The following is a 6,000-nucleotide window of genomic DNA, read 5'->3' as shown; positions in this document are numbered from 1 at the left end:
CCTCCTCTCTGTCTCTCTCTCTTTCTCTCTCTCTCTCTCACACACACACACACATACACACACACATACACCCAGGTTCACCATTGCAAAGCGTGGGTGCAGGTTTTGCCCCTGTCTGATCTGATCGATGTCGGATGCCCCTTTTGCATGTGTTGCACGGATCAAAATGTTAGTCCCTAACTACAAACCAGATGAAAGAGCTGCTTCAACAGTGAAAGTGTGTGGGAAGCGGTAGCTTTAGGCCATGTGTGTGTGCAGTGTGAAAGTGCATGGTAAATGTGTGGGCCATCAGTGACCCTGATACCACAGAAATTAAAAAAAAAAACAGCCTGCAGACGTCTGTCGTCTTTCTTTCTCCGTGTTTTTTCTCTCACACCTCCAGAAAACAAACTCCAACCTTAGCAAAAAAGCATGTTCACGTGTGTCTGTCCATCTCTCACCATGCAGCGATGCCTCTCCAGCCCATGGCACACAGCAGGGAACAATAAGCTAATACTGTGCATATATTTCTGGGCTGCCAACTAAAATGTTGCAAGAGTTTTCGAAAGCATCCTTCAGCCAGGCTTACTCACTCATCACATGATACTTATTATAAAAGCATCAGACGAAAGTACAAGAAAAAAACCACCTCTGACTTCCACATCTCACCTTCCCCTGTAGTTTATTATACATCAAGAGAATAATGTGCAATAACTATTTTCAACTTGGCAAACCAGCCACAATGACTAATGCTCATCTTTTCTCGCAGCGAAACGCTGATACAAATCAACAGCAGCATGGAGCTGAAGCTGCAGATGTGGGGTTTCAACATCTGTAAATCATCTCTCCGGGTAAACTGAGACAGTCAGGATAAATGTGGGCAGTGGAGGTGAACGGGATGCGCTTGCCTCTCGCTGAACTGGACTCCCATCTGTGGTTGTGGTCGAACTGGGCAGCTCCCAGGACTGAGTGTGGGTTGTGTTTGTGCATGTGCAACGACTCCTCCAAACTGAGAGTTGGACCGTATTCTTGGTCGATTTCAAGGAAGTTCATGGGAGTAACCAAAAAGGGCAAAAAAAAGTGGTTAAATAGCTTATAATCAGCATTTTGTTTGAGATATGGTCTGGTTTTTAAAAATAATTGTGCCTTGAGCATATTAGCATGATGCTGACATTAGCATTTAGCTCAAAGCAGCATTATGCCTAAATCCAGCCTCTCAGCTGCTGCTGGCATGGCTGTAATCTCTTAGTCTTGCTTGAAGATCAAACAAACTTGTATTAAATTAAATATTTGTTGCGCCTTAAAATGTTCAAATGATATAATGGGGGATATGAGTGCTACAATGAAGACAGAAACAGATCTGGCTGCTAGCTAAGAGTTCATGGCCTTCTCCCGCTAGGGTTTCAGCAGATTTGTCGGTCAGCCAGGGTCATGCATTTTTACTCACAGTCAAAACACACACACTGGTGTCAACTGCAGGCCAACTTGGGTTTCCCTGACAGAGGTCAGTTCTCTGGATTAAGGAGAGTAGTTCAGATTCAGAACATCCCACACAGTGAAACTGCAGCCTTTCAGCTGTCCGACCTATAGAGAGAGGGAGATTAATGTGAAAATCTTTAAAGCTTAGTGAGCTGCTCGTGCTTGAGAGAGACGAATCATTCACACTTTCTCAGCCACACGAGTCTTGACATTCAGCATAGACGCGCTAATATCCAGCCTCTGCCACCACCCTTATACCACCTCAGCACAAGCTGTGATGACAGCCACATGCTAAATGTCACTCTTCACATGCTGCATTTGACGCAGCTTTCAGTTTTAATTATAAAACCTGTCCTATCTGCAGGTTTCATCCCATTAACAGCGGTATGTTCCGGGAAGAGGGATGGGGTAAAGGTTACATGCGAGGCCGTGGTTGTGGTTATGGTCTGCTGAGCTGTGCAAAGGAGACTGAATTTGTATGTAGTTGGAGGAAGTTCTTCATGGGAGGCTTAACTCTGAGCTAAAATGCCCCACGGTCACTGACAATGACCTTGGACAAGATGCTCAACTTTTAAAGTGCAGTAGTTTTATCTTATGAACTACAGTATAAATGAAGAACAGTATATTTTTCATTGCTGATGAGCACACCCCCAAAGCACACTATAGTATTACAATAGCACAGTAATTCTCTACCTTCATGGCAGCTATTTGTTTCCATTCATTTGAGCAAAGAATGATCATCATGCAGACTTCCATCTTCTTGGAGAAATGCAGTCACAGTGACACTTTAGTAGCCCTGACTCTGAGAGGTTACACACTTGTGATTGAGTGCATTTTTTTACAGGTGTGTTCATGGCACTGTAAGATCTTAGACTGGAGAATCTGATGCTCTACAGAGACATGTACAGACAGTCATGGTCCCCAGAGGAGCTGACATTTGTGGTTTTGAGTGAAGTATCTCAACAATTATTGGGTGCATTGTCATGAAATTTGGTACAGACCGTTCACTGTGGATGACGCGACAACTCCTCACAAGTCGAGCCAAAACATCTTGATCGCCCCCTGTTGGCTGGCTGCAGTATAGGTCAGAAACCCCGCCCCCCTCCATGTTAGCGGATGGGACCTGGGTCAAACTATAAAAGGTGGTTTCCTAAAGATGGTTTTTGTAATTTTAGGTAGCCATTTTCAAGTAGTTCTTACCTGCCTTTCTTAACCTTAACCCACGATTGAGTTGGGCGGGTGTAGGGCGGGACCCTGCTGTAGTTGTGCTCTTTGTAGTGCTAATAAACAAATGTTAGCTTGCTACCACTCTAAAGTAAAATGGTGAACATGGTTAACATTACACCTCCTAAAAATCAGCATGTTAGCATAGTCATTGTGAGCATGCTAGCATGCTGAGTTTAGCATGAAAGCACCACTGGGCCTAATCACAGCCTCACAGAGCAGCCAGCATGTCTGCAGACCGTTTGCTCATTGTTTCTCCTCTGGGTTTAATTTTCTGATAACATAATTTACGACCAAGATGGTTTTCAGCACTCGACTGTCAAGTCCGGGAGGCTGGAAAGTGGTTGAACACGCCAACATGTAGAGGATTCAAGCTCGGCCCTGCTTCCAGCTGCATTACTAAGCAGTGATGAGACAAAGCTAGAAAATGAAATAAGAAATGAATGAACTGCAGGCTGACAGCAAGGTAAAAACTAAAGGCAAATTTTTTTGTGAAAAGAGAGACTGTTCATATGTCTTGATACAGTGTGACTTAAAAAAGCATTCCACACCGGTCACATGATTTGTGAGCCTCCCTCACCCTCTTCTAGAAGAAAACTATCGCGCTGCAGCCTTCACGCAGGGATTTAGCCTTTAACATTTGCCCCCTCAGAGGGTCGTGACCCGAACTCACCAAATCACAGCTCCAATCACACACATTAGAGGAGTTTGTTTTGCCCTCACCCTGACCTGCGAGTGCTGACGCTTCCTGTAGCCACACGTCTGTCCTCGGGTCGAACATTACTCACCGCCGCGAACCCCAGCGCAGGGGTCAAGTGTTCAGAGATCATCCATGGCCAGTTTTCATTTCAAAGAGCTTTTATTCTTCACAAGTTGCACACACTCGGGTTAATATGTAGTTGAGGTGACACACTGACTCATGCATTGCACAGTAGCCACCAATAAATGTGTCTTGGCAGCATCATTAATACAACTTCACAGCTGCGAGATACTGATCCATATCAGTAACTAGCTATTTATAGTATGAATTACACTTTTTACTTATGAATGCATGCTCATGTACACTAATCCACATCGTTGCACCAGCATGCACACACACACACACACTCACATAAGCACACATACAATTACATTAACTCGGTAAAGATAAGAGAAAAACTCACCCTTGCTGCATTCAAGGATGGATTTTGCAAAGGTATAGGTGAGGGAGTATTTTTTAAAACTCCTATCACTGCCTCAGCACACACACACATCCAAACACACACACTTGGCTGGCGGCTGGCTGTCTTGCTTAGGCTCGCGTGCTAGCTCCCAGCTGCTTGAACCTTGACGTATGCAGGGAGAGGACATGGCCCCGGGTTATTAGCTAGAGCACGAGTCACCTCAGCAGTTGATTGTTGCCTTATTTCAAGTTGCTCCTTCCTCTTAGACACACATGTCATCGAACCCTCAGGGCCAGATGAAAGAAATCAAAGACATGTGACCCACAAAGGGATGGAAAGGGGGCTAAGATGGTGTGCTTGTGTGTGTGTGCAGGTCTTAAACTCAAGAGAAAACTCAGTTGGCCTTGAGGTCAGAGATCACATTTATACGTGGATTCATTCTGTAAAATACCTGATATTTATCTTCTATTTCTAAAATCTTGGCATTTCTTCAGCAACAGCCTTTCAGTGTAGGGCTGCAATTAGTTTAATTATTAATCTGATGATTCACCTTGATTAATCAATTCTTTTGAATGTCAGAAAAGGGTGAAAATGGCCATCACAAATTCCCAAAACCCAAGGTGATGTCTTCAAATACCTTGTTTTGTCTTACCAAGAGTCCAAAACCCAAAGATATTCAATTTATTATGATATGTGATAAAGAAAGCCAGAAGCCGGAGGCAGCAATGACACTAGTGTTTACTGTTGATGGCGGAGTCTGCCATTACCAGGCTGGATTCAAAATGTGGGGAACAATACATGCATGAAATCCAGCCAGTGGTGGGTCGAGCACTGAAATCTGTACTCAAGTGAAAGCACAATTACAAACCTGTCAAACTGTCAATATGCCATTATGTCATTACCACCAATAACCACACAGGTGTCGCCAAATCAACCTGCACTACAAGCTACAGGATGTCAAATTTAGGTCAAAGATCCCCTCCAGACATATTTTAAGATGCGTATGAAACACTGAAACTGAATCTATAGTTATGCAAATAAGTGTCACTTCAGAAGTTTAACGACTTCACAGGAGATGTCTCCAACTTCGCTGAAAAGTCAATACTAAGTGTTTGCCTTCTAGTCTGCCGGTGTCAAACTCTGCGCAGGCATCATTCTGCAGAGTGGAGCTCAACATTCAACTGTGGGAACAAGGAGAAAAATTAAATATGCTTGAGTGGTGGGGGGCTTTAAATTTTTTGCTTATTAATTGCTTCTATGCGCTTCACCAATTTGTATGCATTAGTAGAGAGCAGAGCTCTGACATAGCACCGCAGCCTGCATCGTCTTGGTGACCCCTGCTGCAAGGCAAACTAAACACTCCAGCACTGTAGCAGCAGGCCAACCAGCATCTGAGGCCACACAGCCAGGCTGCATGAGTCACACAGTCCGGGGCGAACCAAAATGTGTAAAAACTTCACATTGGCAGATTAGTTTGTTTACATCCTGCACTGGACGTGATTTGGCCAGGCCGACTCAAGGCACGGCCAAAAAGCCTGTCCTCTCTTTCCTCCCTTTGACTCGATCCTTCTCGGCCTCTTTCCCTTCTTTTTCCTCTCTTGCTTCCTTCTTTTCTTTCTTCCCTCCTCACCATCTCCACTTCAGCGCTCCCACTCTCGCCGCTGCCAAAAGCACATGACCATGAGGCAGAGTGGAGCGGAAAACTAAAGCAGCCCTGCCCTTGTAAAAAATTTAAATGAAGTAAAAAAAAAATCTGACAAATTAATAACAACACGAAACAGATGGGGAAGTTGTATTTCCAGAATAAAACAAGACATTTGTAAAAAAAAAAAAAAAAAAAAAAAAAAACAAGACCCCCCCCAGCAGAGTTTGCCAAGTTATGAACTCATACTTTGTAGGCCCTCTGCTGAATATCCATTCATAGCGTCAGCTCCAAGATGTCAGACTTTTATGACCCATTTCTCCTCTCGTTTATCTGCAGCAACAATTAGAGGCCTGCGGATTTAACGCTGGAAATATGGAAGTGTTTTCCTTACTTGGAAGCGAACTCGCCGCGGCTCACGGTGTAGCGGCGTGCGCAGGGACTGATTAAACTCCTTGTCCTCGTAGAGGAGACGGGTAAGAGTCGGCGTGAGGCTGCGGCTTTGTGTGCAGG

The sequence above is a fragment of the Chelmon rostratus genome, chromosome 22 (genome assembly GCF_017976325.1).
Source record: "Chelmon rostratus isolate fCheRos1 chromosome 22, fCheRos1.pri, whole genome shotgun sequence".
Lineage (NCBI taxonomy): Eukaryota > Metazoa > Chordata > Actinopteri > Chaetodontiformes > Chaetodontidae > Chelmon > Chelmon rostratus.
The sequence above is the reverse complement of the archived record's forward strand: the minus strand, read 5'-3'. Positions refer to the sequence as shown.